This window comes from Pelmatolapia mariae, linkage group LG16_19 (assembly GCF_036321145.2).
Source record: "Pelmatolapia mariae isolate MD_Pm_ZW linkage group LG16_19, Pm_UMD_F_2, whole genome shotgun sequence".
Taxonomy (NCBI): Eukaryota; Metazoa; Chordata; class Actinopteri; order Cichliformes; family Cichlidae; genus Pelmatolapia; species Pelmatolapia mariae.
This window is the reverse complement of record NC_086241.1, coordinates 53,082,563-53,108,573: the sequence shown is the minus strand read 5'-3', so window position 1 is coordinate 53,108,573 and position 26,011 is coordinate 53,082,563. Positions and strand designations below refer to the sequence as shown.

General features: G+C 38.9%; 1 long non-coding RNA gene across 1 annotated transcript; it reads left to right on the top strand.

Annotated features, from left to right (window-relative positions):
* Positions 1-935: 935 nt before the first annotated feature.
* LOC135932117 (uncharacterized) lies at positions 936-26,011 on the top strand. The gene is made up of 3 exons (XR_010573284.1): positions 936-986; positions 3,661-3,731; positions 25,420-26,011. It is a non-coding gene; the product is annotated as an uncharacterized LOC135932117 (long non-coding RNA).

Below are 26,011 nucleotides of genomic sequence, written 5' to 3'. Positions count from 1 at the left end.
CTTTAGATCCTGTCTAGTTTGATTATCAGGAAACACTGCAGCATAAGATTGTCAAATGATATAATCAGTTCATAAGTTTGTACAAACTTCTTTCACATTCTGGCAATAAAAAACAGAATTTTCTTTACAGTAGTTACTATATGTTTTGTACCATGTATGTGTTGAATGTGTTTTCAAATTCTTATTTAAAATTTCTAAAGGTATGAGTAGGAACAGAATCACCACGAGAAGTCTTGTGCATGTTTTATTTCCTTCGCAATTTGAAGCATCCCAGGTGAAGATGTAGTAATATTTTGCATGTGTTATGTGACAACTGGGAATAAAATAAAAATATCTTCTCACGGGAAGTAATGCTTCATTTGTTGCATCAACGCTAAAGCAAATGTGCAAATTAAGCAACTCCGGAAAGAAAGCAGTAACTTTCATTTCTTCTAGTATGTATGCTGCTAATGACATGGGAATTTTTATGGAATGACAAAGAAAAATGATTTGAACCCAACTTACACCTTAATAAAAGCAACAGAATTACATCATTTTAAGCCAGAGATTCTCACCCCCTCTGATGCAGAGCAGATATTATTACACATGAGATGATTAGACATAGGAAGCACATATATCCTCATCAGATCCATGTCCATTAATCCGTGGGATCAATGTTAATGACTCAGTAACCGACCGTGCTTTTCGAAGGGTGTTCTGTTTAAAATCTTTTTGTGCTCCACAGGGATTTAACATCTGGTCATACATATTAGCCATTGTAGACTAAAATTTACCGGCCATTTACCGGTCTGGTGTGCTTATTTAACAAAAGCATTCCTGGTCTAGAGATCACATGGTATATCGGTTAAGCCCTAATCTCCTGTTACGGTAAATCCGTGTCATATATGACTGCAAGACGTCTGTAAACCACACAAGTAAAGATGTCATTTGTCTGTGGGTCACAGTCATTCTGATGAGTCAGACAGCAGATGGAGGGAAGAGAAACTGTAAGTTGATATCGCTGTCCAATTTTTGTGTGTGTGTGTGTGCGGTTCATCAGCTTAACAAAAGGATTTTTCTCAAGATCATATATCAGTTATTATGTAATCCGACAGAGACACGTATGCGTTTTTCAGAAATCCTCAAACCATTTTGCTAAGATTGTGTATCTGTGTTTTGACTCCACAGTCAGTCATCACTTTATCATGACAATTACAATGTTTAGCTTTGTTCAAACTGTTTCAGGCAGGTGTTGATGGTGAGGTTTCATGATGCTATTTACACCAATCAGCCACAAAATTAAAACCACCGACAGCAGAAGTAAATAACATTGATCATCACGTTGCATCTCATAAATGCAATACTCAGCTGGGAATATTTGGATCCTGGGATCCGTGTGGACGTTATTTACTGGTACCACCCACCTAAATATTGTTGCGAATCAAATGCGCACCCCCAAGGCAATGGCAGCCCCTGACAGCAGGGACCACCAGCAGCAGAGCAACATGTCCCACCGCAATACTAAAACTTCCCAACAGTGGTTTGAGGTACTCAACAAACAAGCAAGAAGCATGACCTGACCCCACATCAGGTCACAAAATTTTATTATTATTATTATTATTATCGATTGAGCACCTGCAGGATGCACTAGAAGAGCCTAAACCCCAGAGAAGCCTTTCGACAGTCCGCAGGATTCAAAAGCTTCACTGCCAATGTCTCAGTGCCAAATGCCACAAGAGTCCCTGCAGAGGATTCATTCTGATGCGTAAATGGGTCCGAGTTGTTTCTGAGACATGTGTGGGAACCACACAATATTAGACAGGCTGTTTTAATGTTGAAGATACAATAAATACCATCTTAATATATTTTAACATCAAACATTTTAACCTTTATGAATACAGGATTTATTGTCAGGCTGTAGTATTAGACTAATTTTATTTCATTTGGTATGTTGTCTTATTTTGGCCTCCTTTTTCCTTTTTCTATCTGACTTTGTTTCTTTGGAAAATTTAAACTCACTAAATACTAGTATGTGTTACTGTATCTACATATTTTCTGCATCATGCTTTTTCCTTAAATATTAAACACCACTTGATCTAACACCTAAAACTAAATTTTTCTTAAGCTTAAGTATAACCAGCTTAATTTTTGGCATCTTAATTTGTTTGATTATAGGCTGAGCAAAAACAACCAATTCAATGACCTGAACAAAGGCAGACATTTCAAAAAATTAATAACAGCAAACATCAGCGTTGTTAATGTAATCGTAACATTATCGATAGCGTGTTGTACCTACAAATCAAATCCTGTTAGATGTGTTTATAAGTATTCAAATATGCGTGGAGAGCGGCATCTGATCAGACTTCATATTGCGCAGACCTGATGTTTGACTTAAAGAGAATAAATGGGATGTTTGCTTATAATGTGCCTGGTATGTTTCACTGTTACAAGAGATGCATGTGATGACAGGCTGTTTCTTTATTGGGCGTCTCATTTAGACTGGGAAGCAGAAACATGACTGTAATGAATTCAGCAGCTGACTCACCATTCCTCAATCTGCCGTTCTCTTTTTTGGGAGACATTTTAACATATCTGCCGTCCTTTAATCCTCCAGCTCTTTCACTTCGGAGCCGTTTTTTCCCTCCGCCAACCTTCCTACTCCTTCCCCCTTTGCTTCCTCCCCACGCTGAAACTGTATTAACACTCTATTATCTAAACCTTCTTTACTTTCTCACAGCGCGAAAACAGAAGTGTGCTGGTGGAAAAAAGGCTCACCTACTGTGCCTAAATTTGCTTTGAGGAATTACTCTTTTGTTCTTGCTGCTGAAAACCAGAGATGTATTCTAACCTACTTACTTTTACCTCCTATAAACTTTGCTGGATTCTTGGCAGTGGTTCCAGGTTCATCTGAGGACAATGCAGATCTGGGAAAACAGCCCTTTTTCTGCTGCTTACTTGTTGAGATGGCGAAACTCCAGAAACCACAACTGATGGAATATCATAAAGACTAACCCACAAAACAGATTTATGATAAGTTTCAATGCTTGCTCCTTCTCTTTCAAGTCACTGATATCTCTCTCTCATTGCACTGAATTGAATAGAGGATAAAAAATCTACCTCTTCCCCATCCTCTGCTTCACCTTCCCTGACCCCGTCTAAATCAAAGAGAACTAGTGTTCACGCTCAACTTGAATGAACTGCTGTTGCTTGTCCCATGGGCTGTTTGTATCTCAGCAACTGGCGAGCCAATGAGGAGTGAACCAACGTGTTATAATAATCCGTTTCATCTTGCTGGTCACATCGCTCACGAGACGATTCAAGTAGTCCTTCAGTTTAAGCACGCCAGAAAAAGAAGTCTTTGAAGAAACAGCGTTTTAACAATTTACCTTCTTTCTTTCTTTCTTTCTTTTTTCTAAACCTACTTTTACCTTTTCTGAAAGAATAAGAAATGCTTGATGTTTTTGAAATCCTCGTCTTCTGTGAGACTGTCAAGGTGTCACCGATACTGTCACTCTATACAGTCTTTAACTTTGATGGCATTGTGATGTCTCTACAGTATACCTTTAGGGTCTGTGCTAGTGTTTCAAAAATACAACCTGTTGAAGTTTAGATGGTTTAGCTGATATTAGTTTCTGTCTCTCTTTGTCTGGCGTTAAACAAAACAACGCATTTCCACGCCAGATCTCAAGAGAAGTGCTGACACCTGAGCTGCTGTGGGCATTGTCTGTGGATAGAGGACAACATTTCATCAGGTAAACGATTTGATAACTCCATTAGAAAGCAGCTAGTTTGAGCAAATGAAATTACACTTGTGGATTTAAACTGCGAGGAGGAAAAAAAGACAAAAAATATATAAGAAGCGGCACAAAAGAAGGAGCCGTTAGGGCTGCTGTGTTGACGTCGTAAATTTAAATGCAGTGGAAAGTCAATGAAAAGGTGAGAACTTACTGATGCATATTTGCACAGAGTGGTGCGAGCTGAGGCTAAGACAAGATTTGGAACTATTTTTCAGCTTTTTGCTCACTGGGGGGCAGTTAAAGCTCCACAGATGAAAGAATAAAGAAGCAAAACAGCAGAAAGAACAGCAGTGTCGGAGCCTGTGCTGAACACACTCTAGACATACAGTCATTTACATTTCGTACATTTACTGCTCAGGGCAAATATGGCCAGACTGCATGGCGCGTTCGGCATGCAAATCTTCTCGACTGAAACAAGGTGAAAACGTGCTCCGTGCTTGTCTGAACACACCGTAACGCGCACTGCCTGCAGGTGGCACAAGTGCCAGAAGTGCAGGAACTTTCGCTTTCTCCACCAATAGATGGTGCACGTCTGAATGGTGCAGTCCTGCAATTTTAAAGCCAATTTCATTTTCTTTTCATGTGCAGCTCGAGTAGTTCTGCAGTTGCGGCTGCAGTTGAATGAGTCTATACTTGGCCTAGATTTGGCCAGTTTACGTCACTACCTCTGCCCGTCTGTGTTGCAGCATCACAAGTCTACACTTATTTTCATATCCTCATAACAGTCCACTTTCAGCACAACATTTAAAAAGTAAGCCTAAATGTATGTTTATCTTCTGTAATATTTCTTGGGGGGAGTGGTGAAAAAAGTGCTTCTGATTGACCTACTTAACAAAGGTTTTATTACAATTTACTTTTCATTTGTAGCAAAATCCTTTTACTGTGTGTTAATATAGTTTCAAAGCTATTTACAAAAAACCTTGAGAGCAACTTTGCTTGTTTCTCACAGATATTTTATCTGTAGTCTGAGGGGTTTCTGGCAGGTCTCCACACAGGCTAGAGTCTTTAGTGTTCTCTGGCCTTATTTGCACTCTCCGAGTAATGATGATGGTGTGCATGTCGCACGATGTCCTCATGTGGCTTCTTTCACTGCTGTTTGAGCTTATTAGTGAGTTCCCGTCTGTGCACTATAACACTGATGCCAGTCCTCAGGACAGATGGTGGCAAGACAGGGTGAGTGAGAAAACCTCTGACATACACTCCCGCTCTCTCTCTGTCTCTCTTTCTCTGTCTCGATGTCTCTCGCCCCCTGAGGCGCACTCACAGCTGCTGTAAACAATTTTCTTTATGTTCTCTTGTGTGATGTCAGTCCATTTATGAATTGTTATTTTTGATGAAATGGGATCAGATGTTTCTTTTTTGAAAATCAGCCTTGTACGACATTTTGGTGCAGTACAAAGCATTTAGTGTGTTTTCACAGTTTGGGAAAGAACGGTGAATCCTGGTTTTCAGTGATCCATCCACAAACAAGGTGTCCTTTCAGTTTTAAATAAGCCAGAATTAGCTGCGTTTGAAGAGTGGAAAAGGTTAATGCGAGGTTTATGTGTTTACCAAAAACCAAATCCCTGGAGAATCAAAGCACTGCTGTCCTCATAAGGTCATTGTGCACTCAACAGTGTTTAATAGGATGTGTTTTCTGCCCTGAGTTGTCTCTGCGGGATACCGCTAAAGCAGTGGGACAAACATCAACTGGCAGCATTTGTGATGCTGGACAGGAAGGTGAAGCAAAACACTGATGGCTGAGATTTTCAGGCAAGCTGAGGGCAGAGTAGGTTAACGAACTGAGGCGCAGACATTAACTGGGATGACCTGTGAAACGTGATTGTGCATGGAGGTTTTACCTATTTACTTAATTATTCCCCCCCCCAGGTAATTTAAACAGTTTAAAATCGTTTACTCAACATTATCCTGTTTTGTGAAAAACAGTCAAATTGCTTTTCTTACATTATTTTTAGTAGTTAAAATTCTGTCATTTAATGATCCAGTTAAATCTGAAATATAAGTCTTTCATTTTCTCACTCATCTCCATCACATCAGGATCAGTTTTCTGTAGACTTTAGGAGACGTTCACCTTTTGATTTTATAGCTCAAGCCACAAACTTACGAATCTCTTCGTATGCATGAAATCACTGAACCAACAATTCCTCCCTCTTTTAAAGGTAGTCATGTTTAAATCACTATTATAACTATTATTTCACAGATTTCTCCCCCAGTGTGAAACAAGTTAATTTTAGTTAAATGCAGTGTTGGGCAAAAGTAATTAATTACTTGAAAAGTAACTACTGCGTTACTTTAAAAAAATGTTTAATCCTCTGGGCTCCAGGGTATAATTGGCCATTTTTAGCTACTTTTGATTTTCCCTCTACATTTCACCTTTAAAAACTATTTACTTTGCCTTGTTTGGTATCATTGTTTTCAGCACAACCTCACGTGTCTGAAATTACAGTTATGTTTTCATTTTGACATACTGTATTAACAGAATTGATCTAAAATCAGACAAAAAACATAAAATCCGAGTAGAAAAAGCTATATTTTTTACTGTAACAACCACAAACATGTTCATTCACAACTTTAAATGCAAATATAAATTGTCAATTTTAACATCATATGCACAAGTTTTGCAAACAAAGTTATTTGCAGCCATTTACCTTTTACCCTTTTTTAAATAACCATTTCAAACTATTTACATAACAATCAGCTGTTCTGCATTCAATAAGATGCCACACAAATTATTTGTGCCACTCCAAATAATTTCTGTCCACTATAAAGGAGAACATCACAGCCTGATACCTGCAGGTCTGACAGCAGCAGGTGTATCACTCCTGTTTTTTACCTGGAGACAGCAGTCACCTTATTGTTCTGACACACAACACAAAACTATCCACAACACTACACACTAACTGCACAAGACAACACATTAACTACACACTCCAAACACGCTAAACGTCACAAATCTCTCACATCTCAAAACTCGCTCTCTCTTTTTCTGCTCTTTCTTTCTCTCTCTCTCCTCCTAAAACTTCCCCTTCTTCCTAAACAACCAAATGTCATGTTACTATATAACTTTTTGATTGGTCGACATGGTGCATTTTTCCACCAACACGAAAGGGCTGTTTTTTGGGGGGTTTTGGTCACAGGCAGAGAGTGCTTGCTAGCGCTGTCCTTAGACAGTAAACGTGACGAAACTATTGAGGAAAAAACACAGGTATATCTTGTTTATCGTGACTCTGGTTTTACGTGGCCTATCAACACAATTTAAAAACTGGTATATATCACCTTGTTGCTTTGTCATCTTGAAGTGGCCATGTGATTGGCTTACCACGACTACTTTATTCTTCCTCGGTCAAACAGCCGCACTCATGCGATTGTTTTGCCCCCTAGCTACAGGTGTTGTGCCAAAAAGTGATCGTCTGCCAGGAAGTGATTGCCGTCCGCGGGAGCGTGCGCAGCTGCTTAAAGCTGTAGCGCCCAGATTACTTACCTGCGGTAAGCTGAACACAGCTTCAACCGTCTGTTTGTTGAAAAATAGTAACGCGACCGCATTTTCCTGTTAGTAACGTCGTTGTAACGATAGAAATAGTAATTAGTCAGATTACTCGTTACTGAAAAAAGTAACACCGTTACTTGTAATGCCGTTATTCCCATCACTGGTCAAATGTAACTAGGAAAGCTACATAAAACCACAAAGGGCTCTGTTTGTCTCTTTTGTGCACGTCCAGACACATACCGCTATTTTATGTCCCAGAGGCATGGCGTTTTTGCACTCTGGAGGACCTGCTGTGAGGACTTTATTGAAGATTTTGAGTTTTTTAGTTATTTTTTTCAAATGTTTCTGAATTTATTAAGTAAGCACTTCATTGTCATGTATTCTTTTGCTCCTAATGGGCCTCTTTGAAACCAAAAACAGTGCTTTCAGCACTGAGCTAAACTTTTTTCCCTAACTTGATGTTGTCCTTGCATTCAGTGGAACTGGGCATCTTTTTTTTATTAGACTTTGACTTGTTAGTTTGTGGGCACGACACAAGTCAGCAGACTTCAGTTAATGATGAAATGCTGTGTAGCTTCACATTTACTGCTGTCTCAGCTTGTAGGCTGGCCATTTTTGACTGGCTGTGAATATTATATGCTGTAAATTAAGCAGAAAAACTCAATTTGTGAAACTATTTTAACTACGTAGGCTTTTTGTCAAAGAGATCTGTGGCAACGTCGGGGAGAGATTGTGTGGCTGTATATGTAGAAATTAAACAACTGAATTGATCCAGTTGTACAATACAAATTGTTTGAATTAAACATAATTTAAGAACAATAAATGTGAGTTATATGAGAAAATTTGAAAATAAGTGAGCTAAAAGATTACTGTCATTATTTAGATGAATTTCTTTCATTCACAGTAGAATAATATGTTCTGCTGCTTTACATTCTCCAACTGTACTAAGAAAAGAAATCGAGTCATAAAAAATCTGTGATTTTCACAGCTGACTTTTTTTTTACGGTGTGAAAATACACTGCTAAAAAATTTAAACAGAGGCTAAAGCTGTAGTCTGTATGACTAATACGATGTCAAAAGCACATCTTAGTTCAAGCGTAAGCAAAATACAATTGAGTAAATAAATAAAACATGCGAGTTTACTTTCTGAACATCTTCTCTGCAAAACATTTTTTAGTGAAATATGCCCCTGATTGTTTTTGTGCTCTGCGTGAATTGTCGGCGGCCGTTCCAAAAATAATATTTCATCAGAAATGCAGAGTACTATAACATGACTGTGTGTCATCGGGGGGAGGTGTGCTTCAAATGTTTGACAGGCGATTAAAGTCTTACAAATATTTGTAATTCTCTGTCAGACTCTGTTCTCTGTTTTTCTTCTGAAGCTGATCAAAATAAGTGTGTTCAACAACAAAATGGGATAATTTACTGAGTCCAGCTGTGTTTGAATTGTCAGATCGCAGGTGTTTCATTCATATGTATTTATGCGCGGTGTGGACCGAGAGAAACTGTTTCCCCCACTTATTTCAAAAGATTTCATGCTCTTTTTAAAGGCTATAAAATAAAGCCAGTCTTTTAAAGGATTTTCACATTACAGACTGTTGTTGCACATTCCTTCATTCGCCGTCATCCGCAGCTCTGAACTGCTTTTTTTCCCCTTCCTCTTTTTTCACACCATCTCCCTTCCATCTGTCTCGTTTTCCTTATTTTCCCTTCTCTCTCACCAATCTGCAACTACACCTCCTCCCTTCCCCGTAACCCTCCTCTCCTCTTTATTATTGCCTTGGCTTTGTAAGACCCCCTGGTGGATCCTGGCATCACACTCCCATTTCAAAGGAATGAAAATGCAGCACTGGTCTGTGCCATCGGTTTGCTCTGCTCCCCCTTTCATCTGCCTGGACATATTAAGACAAGAAGTGCGAAGCTCTGCAGCAGCTCCCACATGAATCAGTCTGAACCCCCCAGTGGGAACGTGTGCTGGTCATTTCAGGTCCCGTTTCAGACCGCAGAAAGAGACCGAGCGATTAAGTTAGAGCGAGTATGAGAGACAAGGTGACTGAGAAACCGCAAGTGACGCCAGTGATTTTTTTGAGGGCACTGTGTTTGCAGTGCATTTGTTGCTTTAGTGGCCTTGTTTTCTCAGGACACTCTGTGCCATAATCAGGTGTATGTGACTCACCACTTGAGAAAAGAAGAGGCAAGGGACATCCAAGCATTCATGCATAACATACAGGAAAAGTAACACAGAGGGAGTAGAAAGTTCAGGCCTGTTTGACACAGTTTTCTAGGATTTCTATCCTGAGCTCTGCCTGTGTTTGGTTTTAGGGAACGATGCACTTTTACTTAAGCTCAGGAAAAGATTGTACTTGTAGGTAAATGCTGATTGCGTCACTGCATATTTTTTTTTGTATTACACCAAGACAATAAACTTTTCTCTAACTCAATGAAAGAGTGGATACGAATAAGGGTGCCCTCAGCTAATCTTAGGTAGCTCCCTAAATATTTAAAAGGGCAGAATGAATAAGAACCAGCGCCTGTATCAGCCAAAATACAAAATGCAAAATAAATAGAGCAATGCAGTTTAAGACTCTGGGCAACATGGGAGATCATTTTGTTTCGCATTATGTATTGTAATCATGCAAAGGGCGAGGTGTTTTGGATAAGGGCTTTGGAGCAATAAAGTGGAGGTTAAAGAGATTTGAAAGGAGAGATAACTGGGAAAGAAACAAGCAAAGAGTGCACAAAAAGATGCCTGTATAGGCTGAAGGGAAGGTAGCCAACAGTGCTTAAAAAGCCCAGAGAAAATTAGCATGGCGAAGAAAGTGTCATTATACACAGTTAATTAAGACTGTGCCTGTATGCTGTTCAGTCGCATACAATGAAGAGTCAAAGATAGACACGCTACTTAGGTGCATTTTAAATACCATCATGCATCAGATTAAAGAGGCTCTGAAAAACCTTTACCATTAAAAGCAACCATAATAGAATAAATAAAAACTTGCCACAGTCTGATTCTTTGAGATTGTTTTTCTCCTGAGCACGAACTGTCATTGTTGAAATAACCAGCCCTTACAAAAATGTAGATTTAGGTCATTCTAAAAGGGATTTCTAAGAAATTTCACATGCCCGTAGCTGATGTGCACCAGGTGTCCATCAATCAGCTACGGCACATCGGTACATCAGTAAGCTACAGTGCATAAGTCTGGGTTACTCTCTCTCTCTCTCTCTCACACACACACAGACACACACACACACACACACACACACACACACACACACACAGAGCTTGGCATTCTTGTGCTTTTTCCAAGTTTTCAGTGCTGGTAGAGACTGTTTACAGTGAAGATGCGCAAGTTGAAGTAAGGCTAAGTTGTCTTCTCCGTTTCAGTAACATAAATCTGTGTGCTTTCTCCTTGCCATGATTGCCACTCTCTCAAACAGTGAATTTAATCTTTTAAGCAGAAGGATTTGATTTCACTGTAAGCAAGCAGCCTTACTTCCCCAATATATCTCATGCTGCTACAATATACTGTACAGTGTATACAGTAGGTAGATTCTCCCTAACCCTTGTCCAGCCCATGTTTTTAAAGATACACCCAAAGGGAAATGACAAAAAATTCAGTATTTTATCAACTGTATATAAATTCATAACAATTATTTCTTCAGCAAGACTTCACAAGAGAAAAAAAATACTTTTGCAAACATGAGTTTCTGTCTGGAAAAAGCTGTTGTTAATGTCCTTTTCCTCCCACACGGGGCTGAGAAACTTTTTGTTCAAATCACCATACCCATCATACGGTGGCATTACATAAGAAGCCCGCAAAGAGTCCACTTTCAATTTATGGTTCCATATTTAATGTGTTTGTGGGGGAAGTGAGAGGTTTTTCAAGGAGTAAACACCTACCTACGTAGCACCCAATGTGTTAGAGCCGTCTGGAAGGAGGGAAAAGGCCATAAGGAAACATGCAAACTCAGACGTTTTAAACAAACGAAACTACTGAACAATTTAGACTCCGCAAATTCATCTCTATTTACAATCAAACAGAGTTTTTATCATTTAAACCGCTTAGGTCAGATTCCAGCGTCACATTTACTTACACTGACCTGCAGTGTGAACTTATAGCTCAGTTATTTAAAAATAATGTGTAAGCTTAAATCAGGTCTGGCCCTCCACAACATGTGGCCCCTTGGGAAAATTGATTGCACATCCATGTCTGAGACATTCCCACTCGTGGTATATTTCTACAGTAGACCGTGAGTTGCTGTTGTGTTCCGGCGTCTCAATCTCACTATCCCATTTCAGCACATCTGCTCTACAAGTATTTTGCCCCAAGCACACCGACTATATGTGTAAAACAAAACAGCTATACTTTTCAAATGAGGTTTTAAAGAATAACAGAGTGGGTAATATAAGGTCATTAACCCAAAATGTGCCCTGGCAAACTTCTGATGAGAACAAGATAATAGAAAAACCAGATTTGACCACATTCACGCCTGGTATTAAAGAACTATTTGAGTCTACATCTAAGAGTGATCGGTAAGTAGTTAGGCCAGCCAGACCTCCAGAGGTGGTTTGGCTCACAGTGTGATCAGATCTGTCTGCCAGGTGTAATTTAATGCAATGCAATTCAGTGTGTTTCTTACATTTTTAACCGAGTAAGTAAGTAGATCGGTCATAACTCATTCTCATGTGTGTTTGTGTGTTTTAAAAAAAATCCCCACATACCATAATTTTTTTTCCCATAGTGATGGTGACACAGCTGTGGCAACAAATTACTTTTCATTGTTTCTGTTTTTTTCTTCTGCAAAAGAGTCATAAAACCTGAGATCTAATGCCCCAAACTGAAAGAAAATACAGGCTATACAATGTCAACTGTAGTGACTAGCGCGGCCTACATTTACCCCCTCTGCTCTGGGCATTGTCACTGACACATTTTACAAGGTTTGGGGGTTTTTGTGGCATCTATTCATTAAGAGATTGTTTTTTGGAATATGTAGGAATTTCTGTGACAACTTGCGCGGTGAACAGTAAATGGCAGGTTAAAGACATTTCTGGCACTTCAAACTGAACGCTGACACAAATGAGACGATTCTTTGAGAATCAGTTTGCTTGTAACAAACCACAAACAAATGAAAAGCAGCAGCTGCGTTTTAAGATCTTTATACACAAAGTACAAATGTAGAAAACAACAACACTTGCCTCTTAATCCAGTCTTAGTTCAGTTTAGTATGCTATCTCAGCACCATTTTCTTGATTTGCTGGATGTGAAACACTCATGCTGCACTTTGTGGTGAAAACTGAGACGCGTAATGAGAGCGCTATTAATTGCTGTTTATTCCACTATCTAATGTGTTTGTTGTAAGCAACACTTGGCTTACAAGATAACTGATGAGCACTCAAAACGCTGTTTTTCATAAGATACTCTTCTGTGTTTTTGTCACTGGCGAATGTAGCACTCGTCCTAACTTGATAAAGATGTGTCGCAGTAAAATGATAGCTCAATTAGCAAAGCTGTCAACCTCAAAGTGATTTCGAGCACTGTACTAGGAGTGAAGTTTATCACTCTGAGTCTTGGCTAAGTAACTCTGTGTGTTTTCCCACACGCACTGGAACCCTGACCTTTCCTAGACAGGCCTGGCAAGCCTGGCACATGGCCGATGCGGTCGGCCATTGATTGATCTTTAATCCGCTAGCTTTCCTAGAGCAAAGTTTTTGGGATGTCCGATTACACCAGTGTGAAAACAGCGCAGGATGCACTTCATGGTTGATGAACTAACAGGGTCCTGCTTCATGTATGCTCAAAGTGAGAAAGAAGCGTCACTGAAAGAAGCATTTATGAGCTAGTTTTGAGTTTATTTTGCTTAAAAAAGTTGGAATGAAACAACGCTTGTTTTAAGACATTTCTCACTCATCTAAAGTCTAGATTTCTTTTCTTATTTTAAGAAATTTTACCCTGTGTTATCATCTTACTACGCTGGCAGATTATTTCACTTGATTATAGTCTGGATCTTCGCAAATTTTTCTTCTTATATTTAGACTGCAGATTTTTTCCAGTCATCAAGACCAAATGCAATAGTGTGAATACTTTGAAAGCAGGCTACTTCCCATTGTGTAACTTTAGGCACTCTGCTGACATTGTCTGGAAAATGGCTTTAAATATTTGCTTTAATTGTCCAATTTTTCTTAAGTGAACAATGTAGCACACCATGCTAATCTTGCTATGATACATCAACAGTTAAAACCTTCATTAAATAACAATAGCAAAAGCTGGGTCATTGCTTTTTGTGGTTCTGATGGCTGTGGTGATGAAGACAGCTGTCCACCAAGTTGCAGGGGTTGCAGACTCCAATATGTCACTTATGGCAGGTGATTGCTAATTGTAAAAGGAGCTACAGGCAGTAAAGGCAGACCATTTGCAATTTTATTTCAACAAAACACATGATTTCCTTCTTAGGGCACAATCGCACTAACATCATTAAGAGTGGTCAGACCAGACCATAAAATGAACACAATACAAATTCCAGCATATATAAACAGACATAGTGACAAATGGAACAATGCACTAAATTGGAGTATGCAAAAAACAAAACAAAAAAGGAGCAATGAGACAGCTGGGGTAACAGATCACTTTATACCATAAAGTCACTAAAGGACGATGGTAATTATTACTGGTACTGAGACATAGACATATTTATTCATAGGGCAAAAGCAGTCTATATAACATTACCATTTAGATTCTTACACAGTACAGCCGAGCCTTTTGTTGATAGATCCAAGAACTTCTCTGATCAAAGTCTTTAAGTTTATGGACAGATGGTGGAGAAACACTCTCCTTGCCATCCCATGCTGTTCATAAAGAACATCTGGACCACATTCAGGTCACTCCTAAATATTTACACAGCCAGGCTACAAACCACCGATGAGAAATATACACATCCTCTGTGTAACTATAGGTGCAAAGGATTATTTTGATTTTGCTGGTAGGTTAAAAAGCCATGGGGTAAAAGAAAAAATCCTGTTATTGTACTGTTATTCTTGTGGTGGACTTTATTCAGCAGGAGTGTGAAGATATAATAAAGCTAGAGCTATGCAAGAACCAGTCACTCAGATTTTACACTGCGACGCAATGCAGTATTTTTTGTTTTTCCGTCTTTCAGTTTCCCTGGTTGCCACAGAAATAAAGCTCCTTTTTTTTCTACACCCTTGTCATTGCTGCACTTTTCATTAGGAATTAGATAACTGGATAGCTTTGAATGTCATTTATGCATGGGCATGCATACGTATTTATTTGTCTGTGTGTGCATCTGCATCTGCATATGTGTGCTTATCTCCTGATTAACGCTTTTAGTATCTCTTCCTTTGAATTCCAAATAGCATTCTTCTTATATATATTTAGACTTGACATGAGTCCAACTTGACACAGTCACATCTCAGATCTAACTTGTTGACATGCTGAGAGCAGGCGGGTGGCAATGGAGCAAAGCAAAGCTAATGCTGAGCAGAAAGAGAGAAAGAAAGGAAGAGAGAGTGAGAGAGAGGCTACGCAGCAGCAGGACTCAGCTGTGTGTTTGCCGTTTTATCCACCCCAAAGTTCAGACGAGGACAGACTCGTACACTCGCTGCCTTGAGATTAGCCAGGTTTTTTTTTTTTTTTTTTGCGGGGGGGAGGCAGCAGACATGAGAAAGGACTGAACTTCAACCATATAAAATGAATCCTATCTCTAAAAATAGGCATTTTTTACCCTTTTTATGTGACGATGCACAAGCAAACTATTTAATCTGGGTCATGTTTTTTTTCGACCATCTCAGCCCTCAATGTATTAACAGTTTATAGTGAATATAGCATAGGGGGACATTTAAGGCTAATCGAGGATCAGGGGAGGATCACATGTTGAGTTACACATCAGACCGGGCTGAAGAAGAAGTAGACATTCATCTGAGACAGAGATGCTTCTCCGTGGTAATTCAGTTGACACATAAATGGCTATAAGGCTATAGGCCTAGGGAAAGGATGGCCCAAACATAATGAGAAGCATGTAAGTGAGCTTAATGAGAAGCAGAGCGTATGTGGAGGGTACGTGCTCGGCATGTGTGAGAGCCAGCATATTTGTTAACTTGCTTATGTTAGACCTTGCTCTCTTCCCACAGATTAGCCTCTCAGTTTTCTTTGTGTTTATCAGATGATGCTCAAAGAGCACTTAATTTTCTCATTAATGTTGTCTTAAATGTTGGAGTTTGATGCAAATTGACAGAGAAAATTGCACATTCTGTGTCCTGGCCTATGCACTCTGTTGTTTTTCTTGCATTTACTGTGAACTATTCCCTGAGGTTTCCATAAACTATGCAGTGAGGCCCTCTTTCTATAGCCTACAATATGAAGCTTTCCAAGAATCTGGGGGGCTGTTAACCTAAAACAGCTTTCCCTTGCCAGAAAAAAAGAACTTTTGAATGTCAGCCCAACAGCTTGCCCTTGAAGAGATGGAGTGAATGAGAGACCATGGTTGATTTTCACATTAGCCAAAATGTTCAGGTTTGCATTTGTGAGGTGAGTTTAAAAAACAACAAGACAGCCAGTGTGCACAGCTACAGTTACTTGCACAAATTCAAAGCTTTCTTGTACAACTTAATTGCTGTAAAAGACAGGAAGAGCAAGTAAATACCTCTAGATACTTAGTCACAGGGATCATTTTTGGTACAAAAAGCTGGATGGACCTTTTTCTTTCACTTTTAGTGTTTACTTGTGCAACATAAGGCTCTTTCATCAGGATTTACGGGAAAATTTCTTTTAAATGTCTGGCTCGTGACTAATTGTTCTCAATGTCTGGGATAAGGTTTTCGTGAAAACAGGCATGCTTTTGTGATGTGCTGTTGCATCAGAGTTGTCTCAACTTACACTGTGGAAGAAGTCATGCATTTCCAGTAGAGACGTGAGACAAAGATACTGTTACTGGAAGAATCGGCAAGTGGTTAACAAATGCAGTGACTCAGTTCAGCTATAACAACACTGGTTCCGGTATAACACTATGGTTGCTTAAGAGTCAACCTGGTATTAGTTTTCTTTGACTCCAAGTTACTGAATTTGCATAAATTCTTCCAAAATTGATTTAAGTTATTTTGGCAGCTGCAAGTGAAAAAAAAGAGGTTGTGGATTTGTTGATTTTGCAACTACTTTTTATAAGAAAGAAACAAAGATCATAACAATCAAGTGTTTACCTGACTATGAGACTCAGCCCACACATGTCATATACAAGGTGTGAATAAAAAGTTTACAAGAACAACAAAAAAACTCTAATTTAAATCTGACTATCTCCCCTTCAAGGCCATCTTCTCTGTTATGTCCAGACAGCTTCCAGTTCGGCTACATGGAGCGCTAACTTCTAGAGGGCTTAAACGTGAAACATTAGCTTCTCTTTAAACCAAATCATTTTTGAGTCGATTTCCACCTGCAACCTGTCAATTTTCATCACATAAGGAGAAACTGACCAGGAACATTTTTTCGATATTCACCATGTGCACCATAAACACAACAGTAAAACTGTCAATGTGGACTTTTCCTGTAATGTCCTGATCCATCTGAGGGACAATATTTAGCAAGATGCTAACGTGTATATTGCTAACGTGTGCAGGCACAGAGCGTACTGCATATGCCATCTTTGGTTTGCAATCTTTGGTTGCCACCTGCTCTATTTGGCCCAAATTGCCTGTCGAAAACAAAAATCAAGCTTAAAGTTTTCTGTGGTGACAGAGTGGAGAAGATCCAGCATTACAAGTATGAGGGGACATAACAGGACTTCTAAAAATAGCAGACAATGCAGTCACACTGTATATGGGATGGTAGGAGATCAGCAAAATTTAAATCTGACCAGGTTTTTTCATTGTAAGAGGCGCACCCCAGAATTGTTTGATCACACTTTATGTGAAGGTTAATGAAAGTCAAGGGTCGTGGTTGTATCATATGCAGAAGTGCACCATAGACAAAAATTTGACTTCCTGAACATCTATTCATAATCACCTGGGGCATGCCATATGGGCTGACAAGTCAGCCAGGCCTGCTTAACGAAATTAATGAAAGCATCCACCTTGATGACAAATCTAAATAATGTATAAAATGCACATCAACCTCTAGGATTGAAGAAAGAAATGCCTTTTTCTAACTAAACATAATCATGTAATCTTGTCAACATCCCAAAAAGCAAAACAAAAAAAACCCCAAAAGATGTTAACATAATAGAACTCTAGGTTTCAAAGCCTACAGTGTGTAACTAAAATGGAACAAAAAGATGTGTGTGTCTACAGGGCTGTTATTATATTTTACAATTAATTTGCTGTCATGTAACTTGTTAAAGGCTCCACCACTACATCTGCCAGTTGTCCGTGTATGAAAACTGCATGCAGTTCACAAAACGAGCTCTGGATCATTTCAGAAGTGAGAAAAAGAGAAAAAAGAATCACTTCCAGCACCTGTTGCACAGGCTCCACTTTGTTTCAGCCCCAGCTAAAAGAGGTGAGATCAGGAAATTTATGGGATGACTTCATGATGCTGAGCTTCTCTGTTTAGATTGTGTGTAAAAGGGAGAAATACGGTTATAAACAAAATGACAGACCATCAGACAACTTGAGTAAGCCACTGATGCACACTTGCATTTTAATATCACTTTTTCAGTGATCAGGGGCCGGCAGTAAACATAAAAAATTACCATCATCAAAACCTCAAAGAAACAAAACTCTGTGTGGTCCATCTCTCCACCAATTTATTGCAGTCTAGCACAGCAACATCAGCGGCACACATCAAAATAGAAAACTCATAGTTAACCTACCAAGTTATGCTAAGAGCTAACAATCTAGCATAAATGTTCCTGTCCATGTGCTTACTGAAGCCTGGGTTCAAAGCAAGGGCTTAATGTAATTCTCTAGCACAACAGGATTTGTATTAGTTCGAAAAGGGTCAGTGGGGTTAAGAGCTGCTAAGTAGTAGTGTTTAAATCCTTCCTAAGCTCAGCCACCACAATGCAGGGCCCCCCACACTCTTCTGGACTTGTTTCACCTCAGGGTGTGGTTTAGACAACTGGAGAGGCAAAGGGGACAGTTATGGAAAAACAGATATGCAAGTCAGTTATTTCCTCCCGGATTTGTAGACAGACATTTCCCACATGTCCCAAAACCAGTAAGTGTGGTTGGTTTGGTTTTGGTGCACTGGTTTTGACTTAATTGTTTAGTCAAGCTTGTTTACTAGAGCTCCAGTTTGGAAGGGTCATCTCGGGTTATACGCACACTCTTGGGGCTTAAATGCTTGGCTCATGTGACTTATCTATGCACTGATTGTCACTGATAACTGGTAGGACTCTCATCACCACCCTTCTGGATCTTCTTTTCCCTTACAACGGTTGAGATTTGCGTGGTTTTTATTATCATAATAGAAGTATGCACACATTCAAATGAACAACCCTCATACAAGTATCAACACTGAATCATCAGACGTTTGTTGGGTCTGCCCTTAAAAACTGATACCTTGTGCCACATTGCAAAGCTCACGTTTGCCGTAATTAAGGACAGATTAACGTGAGATGCAGATTTTATTAGACTGCGACACTAGGCATTACAGGCCAAATCACCAGGGTCAGGAGGATTGTGACCTGCTTACAGATCAGGTCAGTGGACTAGGCATCCAGGGAATCGCTTAACAACATGACATAGTGCCCCATTATTACCTTCACAACAGCAGGAGATGAAACAGAAACATTCAGTGGTATGGTTGATAAATAACTCCTAAAAAAATGGAACTTTTAACTTGAACGTTACATTAATGTTGAAATCATCTGAGATTGGGCAAGGATGGGATTATCAACCAGTTGTGCTTTTTGATCAAACAACTTTGTCCAGAGAGAATTACCACGAAAGGGATTGCTGTGAAGTTTTGTGATGATATGTTAACCACAATATCGCGATGCTTGTGAGGCTAAGGACTCATAAACTCAAGGCAGTTAGACAGGTATGCGTAGAATGAGTCAAATCTGAAATGTCCTCTCATCTGGCGCCATCCTAAGGTCACACTTTACAATGTGTTACCCTACTAATGGAAGGTTCAGTGTGTCATCAATTTACTAATAATGACAGGGTACATCTCCAGTTCTGCGTGTTGCTGTCAGGCGGGGTAATGAAGGCATGAGAATTACAGGTTGCGAAGCTACCGCTAAGATGCCATGTAAAGATGTCGACCTTTACTTGTCAGTGACATTTATACAACCAGCTGTAATTAAATGTTAGAAACATGTTTGAGGGGTCCATCTGCAGACAGAACACCTGTTGGTTCAAAAGACGTTTTCAGAATCCTGGTCTAAACTGCATCCACTGTGGTGGTGATTGTTCATCCGGTGCAGATTTACCTCGGATGAACCAGCATTTGGCTGCAGATAGACGTGGGCGAGAGGGAGAGAGAGAAAGAGAGACAGAGTGTAGGAGAGAGACTGAGAGGAAAAAAAGAGTGAGTGTCAGAGAGGAAGAGAGCGAGAACAGTGTGAGCAATCTGAGGAGACTAAGCAGGAGGTTGATTTATAATTAGAGTGAATGTCGGCTCGATACCCCTGCTGTTTGGGTGATGGCGCGGCTGCGTAGAGAGGCAGCTTGGCTCCTGTGAACTTGATTTAAATTCTGAAGCACCAAACATCACCCAGCATTTACGGACAGTCTTGCATGTCTAAGGCTTTAACTTTTGGGTGTCCTATCTTGGTTATGCCAGTCATGGGATCAATAAAAACAGACACTAAGATATAACCTCAGATTGGTGTTACATATGCTCAAATAAGTCAAAGTTTTAGAAATGATAAGGATACAGTAAAAGGACACCATATGGTTGGGTATAATGAAAATAAGAGGAAAAAGTATTTAAGTGGTCGTTGAAAAGATGTGCAAGTTACTCAAAATACTTAAAAGTGGGGCAGTTAAAACAAAGTTTGTGAGGCAACTCTTATCTATGACTAGTGTCAAAATTTAAAACCATAATTTGTTTTTAAAGTCAGAACAAAATGTCTAGAAAATAGTCATTAGAATCACTCACACATTCTTCTTGTCTAATGTTGAATCAACAGATCTTTAAGTGAATTCAGAATTCAATCATATTCATGACGACTTATCAATAGAGTTAAACAGCAAGTGCTTAGCATTAAGTTAAGTGGAGCCATTGAACCCCCACACATGAAGATGAGCACGGAAATACATAACCTGGCCACAAAATTCAAACTCAATGTGAACTTCTGACTCAGTGTGCCACCTCTGTTTGATAATGAGAGACGCTACAATGGAAAAGCCACTGGACACACCATCATAAAAATTCAGCTAACAAGGATGTTGTTTTGCACAGTTGTCCTTTCTCACATATAGCACACAGCAGGAAGTAGTCTGTTTTAGACACTACTGGGAATACTTTGTGTGGGTTAGGTGTGGGAGCTGCCTGGAGCGTGCAGGAGGCAGCAAACAGGAAGCCTGCTAGTTAATGGTCAGTGCACAGAAAATCAGATGATCTGTTCTTACACGGCACAATCCACCATCACAGAGACTTTATACTAGTGAGTAGCAGGTTAACTTACTGGCTAATGTCTGGTCTGACTATGTTGGTGTGTGGCATGTGTGACAAGAGTTTATATAAAATAGACGGACCAAGAGAGTTAATTCAAAATCAACTATAACACATGAAAACCTACAATTTCTTCACATTTTCTTCTTCTAAACTGCTGCATAGACAGCAAGACTGCTAAGATAATGAACCAATGCTGATGTTGTTATCAGCTTCATGCAGTTTATACATAAGGTATCAATGTTTGCACCAGATGATGGCGTGGATATTAAATGAGCACACCAGGATACGCTTTATAAGTATGCAGGTATTGGCTTGCACCGTCATCTTCAACATCTGTCTAAGAAGAGAAAGCCGAATTTTATTGGGACTTTACTGGCAGTTGTGCTCATTAATTTGACATAAACATACGAAACACAAATGACTACATGTTATGTTTTAGCAGGTTTTCTGTCATGTGTTCTCAGAGTCTGTATACCACCCAAGAGGCTTGTTTGTCTGTTAAATGTTGCTTTTTTTCTTTTCTAAAGAACTTCCAGTGATAGTTAAGTGGTCATAATAGGTTTCTGTATGTTGATGTTTGCGTTGCTGCAGGATTTCAACTTTTAAAACACTGGAAATATACGTTCTCTGTCATTATGGATATGGGAGATTATTGCCAACTTTCTAGCAATTACAGAAACGAATGATCTGTGCTGTTTTCCCTTTAAACCCCTGCCTCTTCAAAGAGGAATATAGACATCTAATAACTATACACAAGACTAAAAAAGATAGTTAAAGATGACTAAAGTTTTCATCCTTCCCATCACCAGGTGCCTTGAATCTGACTCAAATCTCCAAGATATTTGGCTCATAAAAGAAAATGGTACCCTTTCTCACCTAATAAAAGACATAAATGAACCCACATCCTCAGGTTATGGAAGGGCATCTAAATAACTGAATGACTCCGACGTTCACTTCAGCTTCCCCAGCCAAACCTAAATGTAGGATGTGGATGTATATAATTCTACAAACATGGTCATTACAGAAGTGTCAGTATGAACTGCTTACCTTTTCATCAACGTGATAATTATAGCTCAGCCCATTAACCTCCCGTAATCAAGACATATACATGAAGCAGTATGCATTTACATTGTATGTCTTCAGATGTTCGCCACAGATGCCTTGTAAAATTTGCGAGCTTTCATATGATTACAGATTGAAGCAGGCTTGATCAGTAGCTTTCAAATATGTTGTCCATTACCATTCTGTTTCATCTCTGACTGGAAAGTGATGGAGGAGATGTGTGAGACATGGGATGAGAACACAACATGTGCAGCAAGTCCAACATGTTAACCATATGGACGAATCAGCGGGAGACGTAAATGCAGAAGAAGAAAAAAATGTCAGAAAGGCAGCTTACGTACAGGAGGAGTGTGTTATAAACAGACACTGTTTTTTTTCCTCCATCACTGCTGCATTCAGCTTTTATATTTGAAAGAAAAAAATCTGTTGTGATACAACATTATTGTAATTATTTAACTCAGAATTAGTTGCATGGGAATGAAATCCGAGTCGCTGACAATATAGAAGTCATTTGAAGGTAACACGAGGCTACAGCAGAGCAAAATTTCCCAGGGATTCAGCGACCTGTGATTTTAGAATGACTGTAACTTTATAATGGAAATGATTTGATTTTAACAGTGTTTCAACTGCCATCATTATGTATTTTTTACGTTTTTTTGTCTTTATGAAAATTTCTGCATGATGCACCTTAGGTGTGAATGAATGTGAATATCTGCTGCATAACGAGCTAAGGTGGTTGCTGCTGAGGAATTCATTCATCTTTCTCTCATTTCAGCAGGCCACACCTGCCACACCTGCGGTTCTTTGCTTGTCAGTCTGAAGGAGTGTGGCGGGGCGAGCTGCCATTTATTTTGAGTTGTTTTTCACCTGTTCGTGTTAGATAGAGAGCTAAGCTGTCGTATTTTCGTTTGTTTCTTTGGGTTATGTTGTTAGGCTATAGTTGTCATTCGTTTTAACAAGTTGTTCTGTGGCTGCTTGAGACTTCGGGACTTTCATGTTCTGTCTCCTTAAATGAGTCAACAGAACAGTCATTAGGAAATTGTATGTAATGTAAATAGATAAGATCACTACTTTGGCTTTAACATGCCTGTACTGGATTCTGGATTACTGAATCTGTTCTTTCAGTTTATGTTATGCTACATGATCCCAGGATCATACAAGGACATAATACATTGTCACTATTATAACAGATTATTCAGTAAAGCCACTGTTGGACGTAATCACTTTGTTAAACACACTATAATAGCGAATCTCAGTTTTCCGTCAGAACTCACTAATTTGGATGGAGTTAACTCAAGGTCAAAAAATCAGTGAAACATAATAGTTTGGTAAGATGATAAATTATCCTGGTGAAAGCACCTGTTATACTAAAACCATAAAGGAATGGTCATTGTTAACTACTATGCTCACGCTCTGGTATTTGGACAATATACAAGTGCCACTAAAGATCTCACAGTGTGTCACAAAAGCATTGCACTCTATTACAACACCAGCAGCTGCCGGTTAAGCCAAGGTTTCATGTTGTTTGCACCAAATTCTGACCCTATCATCTGAGTTCCACAGCATAAATTAGACCAAGTAAAATTTGTAATGTTACATTTTTACTTTGTCAAATTTTGTGTGATTTTGTCCCCACTTACCAGAAGGGTGTGGTCTTCTGTTGCTCAACCCCGCCTGCTTTAAAGTTTTTGACATCCTCTGCATTTAGAGATGTTATCTTAAAAATGACAATCTTTTATTTATAAAGAATATATAGAATTACAGAATCAAATCTGCCATGTTCAAAGTCTTTGAACATAAACTTAGCTAACTTTTAACTATGTTCAGTTGAACAGGTTTAAGGACAAACACTAATGTAACTGTTGAGCCATTTAAAATACACACTTGTGGATCTACCTGCCTTGACAGTAGATTCTCCAGTGCAACAAATCAAATATCATATAGCTCATAAATAAAAAGGAGATGTGTAAGCTAAATAAAATCTAGTTAGCGTTGGCCAAACAATGCTTAATCTACACCACTGTGAATGTAGTATGAGTGTTGTGGCTCTCCTGGGATTTTACCCCTGCAGTTTCTCCCCCAAAAATGTTGTAAACAACAATCAATCAACCCAATACGGCTTTGAGATGTGTTTATCAGAGAAAATTGTTTGTCAGTGCACAACAATATACAAGATTGTATAAATTTTAAATGCGGATTCTTTTAATCGGTGACTGTTTGTTTGCATAACTGTTAACTGAAATGTTTTCTTTTTATGTGCTTTGCTATAAAATGAGGAAAGTATAACGCGCTTATTCAGTTAGATCTGAAAACAAAGCAATTATATAAATTGGCTTCTGAAGAATTTTCTGTTCATTTCTCAAGAAAATCCAATGATAATTCAGCTCTGGTGATATATCACAATTAAACACTAATCACAGTTTTTTTTAAAATTTCTTTTAATGTTTTAATGTTTGGTTTTTATATAAGAAAAAGTATTAAACAAGGACAAGGTTGAATGCATAAAAAACTCCAAATGTATACGTTAACAAGGATCCAGTCTACATTTTGTCAAGAACACATAATAAACACAGTATTATACTTCTGTAATATTGTTTGCAATGCTAAAATAATAGCAGAAAATTTTAACTGTTAACAATTACAACTAGTTTTCTTAATCTTGATTATCTGGATAATCTTTTAACAGCTGCAGAAAAAAAGGATGTAAGAAGATGTCAGTCACATAAATTCAGTGCACATCTCAGCAGCAATTTGGCAGCTGCCAAATTCTGCAACTAGAACTGAAATGTGGTTCTTAGAAATGTATGAAGAGGTCTGCTTTGGTGTTATACTCTTTAACTGCTTTTAGATGACCAGTAAAGTGGTATATTGCTGGGAAGTAACTATGACAGCTTTAACAGCCGCACTCTTCAGTAGCCCATATAGCATTTCTGGTGTAAAATAGTAGATAATGTCTTTATCCTGTGGGTCAGTCTTTCCCACTGGGTTTGTTCTGTCTACACAGTGTGGAGAAAGTGTTGAATCCTTTGTGGTAAATGCTGTCTCTTAAAGACTTTTTTAGATACTCTGATATATTATTTGGTAGAAGCTTGTATATGAGCCATTCTCCAACTCCAAATCATTACCATGTACACTAAAACACACAGTATTGTCCTGACTCGCTATCAGCATTAAATTAAATTACCTTAATTCTGTGATTTTCGTGCCAGTAAATATCGTGAAACCTGTCTAGATTTCCGGACTTCCTGCAGGGGATACCCAGGCATGTTTATCTCTTGTTTTCATACCTTTACATAAGTATTTGAAGATAATGAAATGGAAAAGATCACTTAAAAAATGAAGAATAAGCTCATCTTATTTCCCAGAAAGTGTGTGAGAGATGGGGATAAGAGAGTCTCGGAAACACCTGATTAGATTACCCTTCCAGACTGTGTTGAGGCTTCAGGCTGTGACTTCCATCCCGCCATTCACCTCAGCTGCACTCTCCTCCCTCTCTCGTCTTTCTCTTCCTCCCTTCATCCAGGTGCTCCAGTACCTGCAGAGTAACAACTCCCCCTGTAGGATTAAGCCAGGAAAATCTTTGAGCTATCTGCAATTACTGGCTGCAGTTCATCGAGGCTTCACTGAGGCTTTTGAGGTAAGTAAAATGCTGCCGTGCATGTTTTCCGTGGATTAGTATTCAATTTTCTTTCATTTGTCACGAATTAAGTCATCATGACGGTATTTTAAGGGTTATTCATTAATAAACATTCCAATATTACAGCTTATTTGTGACATGACATTCAAATAATTTCAAGGTTTTCCTATCCACTTGAAATCCTGCATTTCTAATCAAGTCAAAATTCGACATGAGCATAATTTTTCTTCTCTCTGCTTCATTCATACGTTTTATTTTTTCTTTGTTTTTGTTTGTTTGTTTTTATTTATGCAAGCTGTCTGATACTTATGTGGGTCATCAAATGTGAAAGATCTATGTCAACTCAAAACATAATGACATGTAGATGAGATGTTATTGATCCCACGCTGGGGAAATGTACTGGTTACATCAGCTCAAAGCAAGAAAAATCGAAAAAGAATAAAAAAAAAACTGGTATCATGTGTGTCTGTGTGTGTAC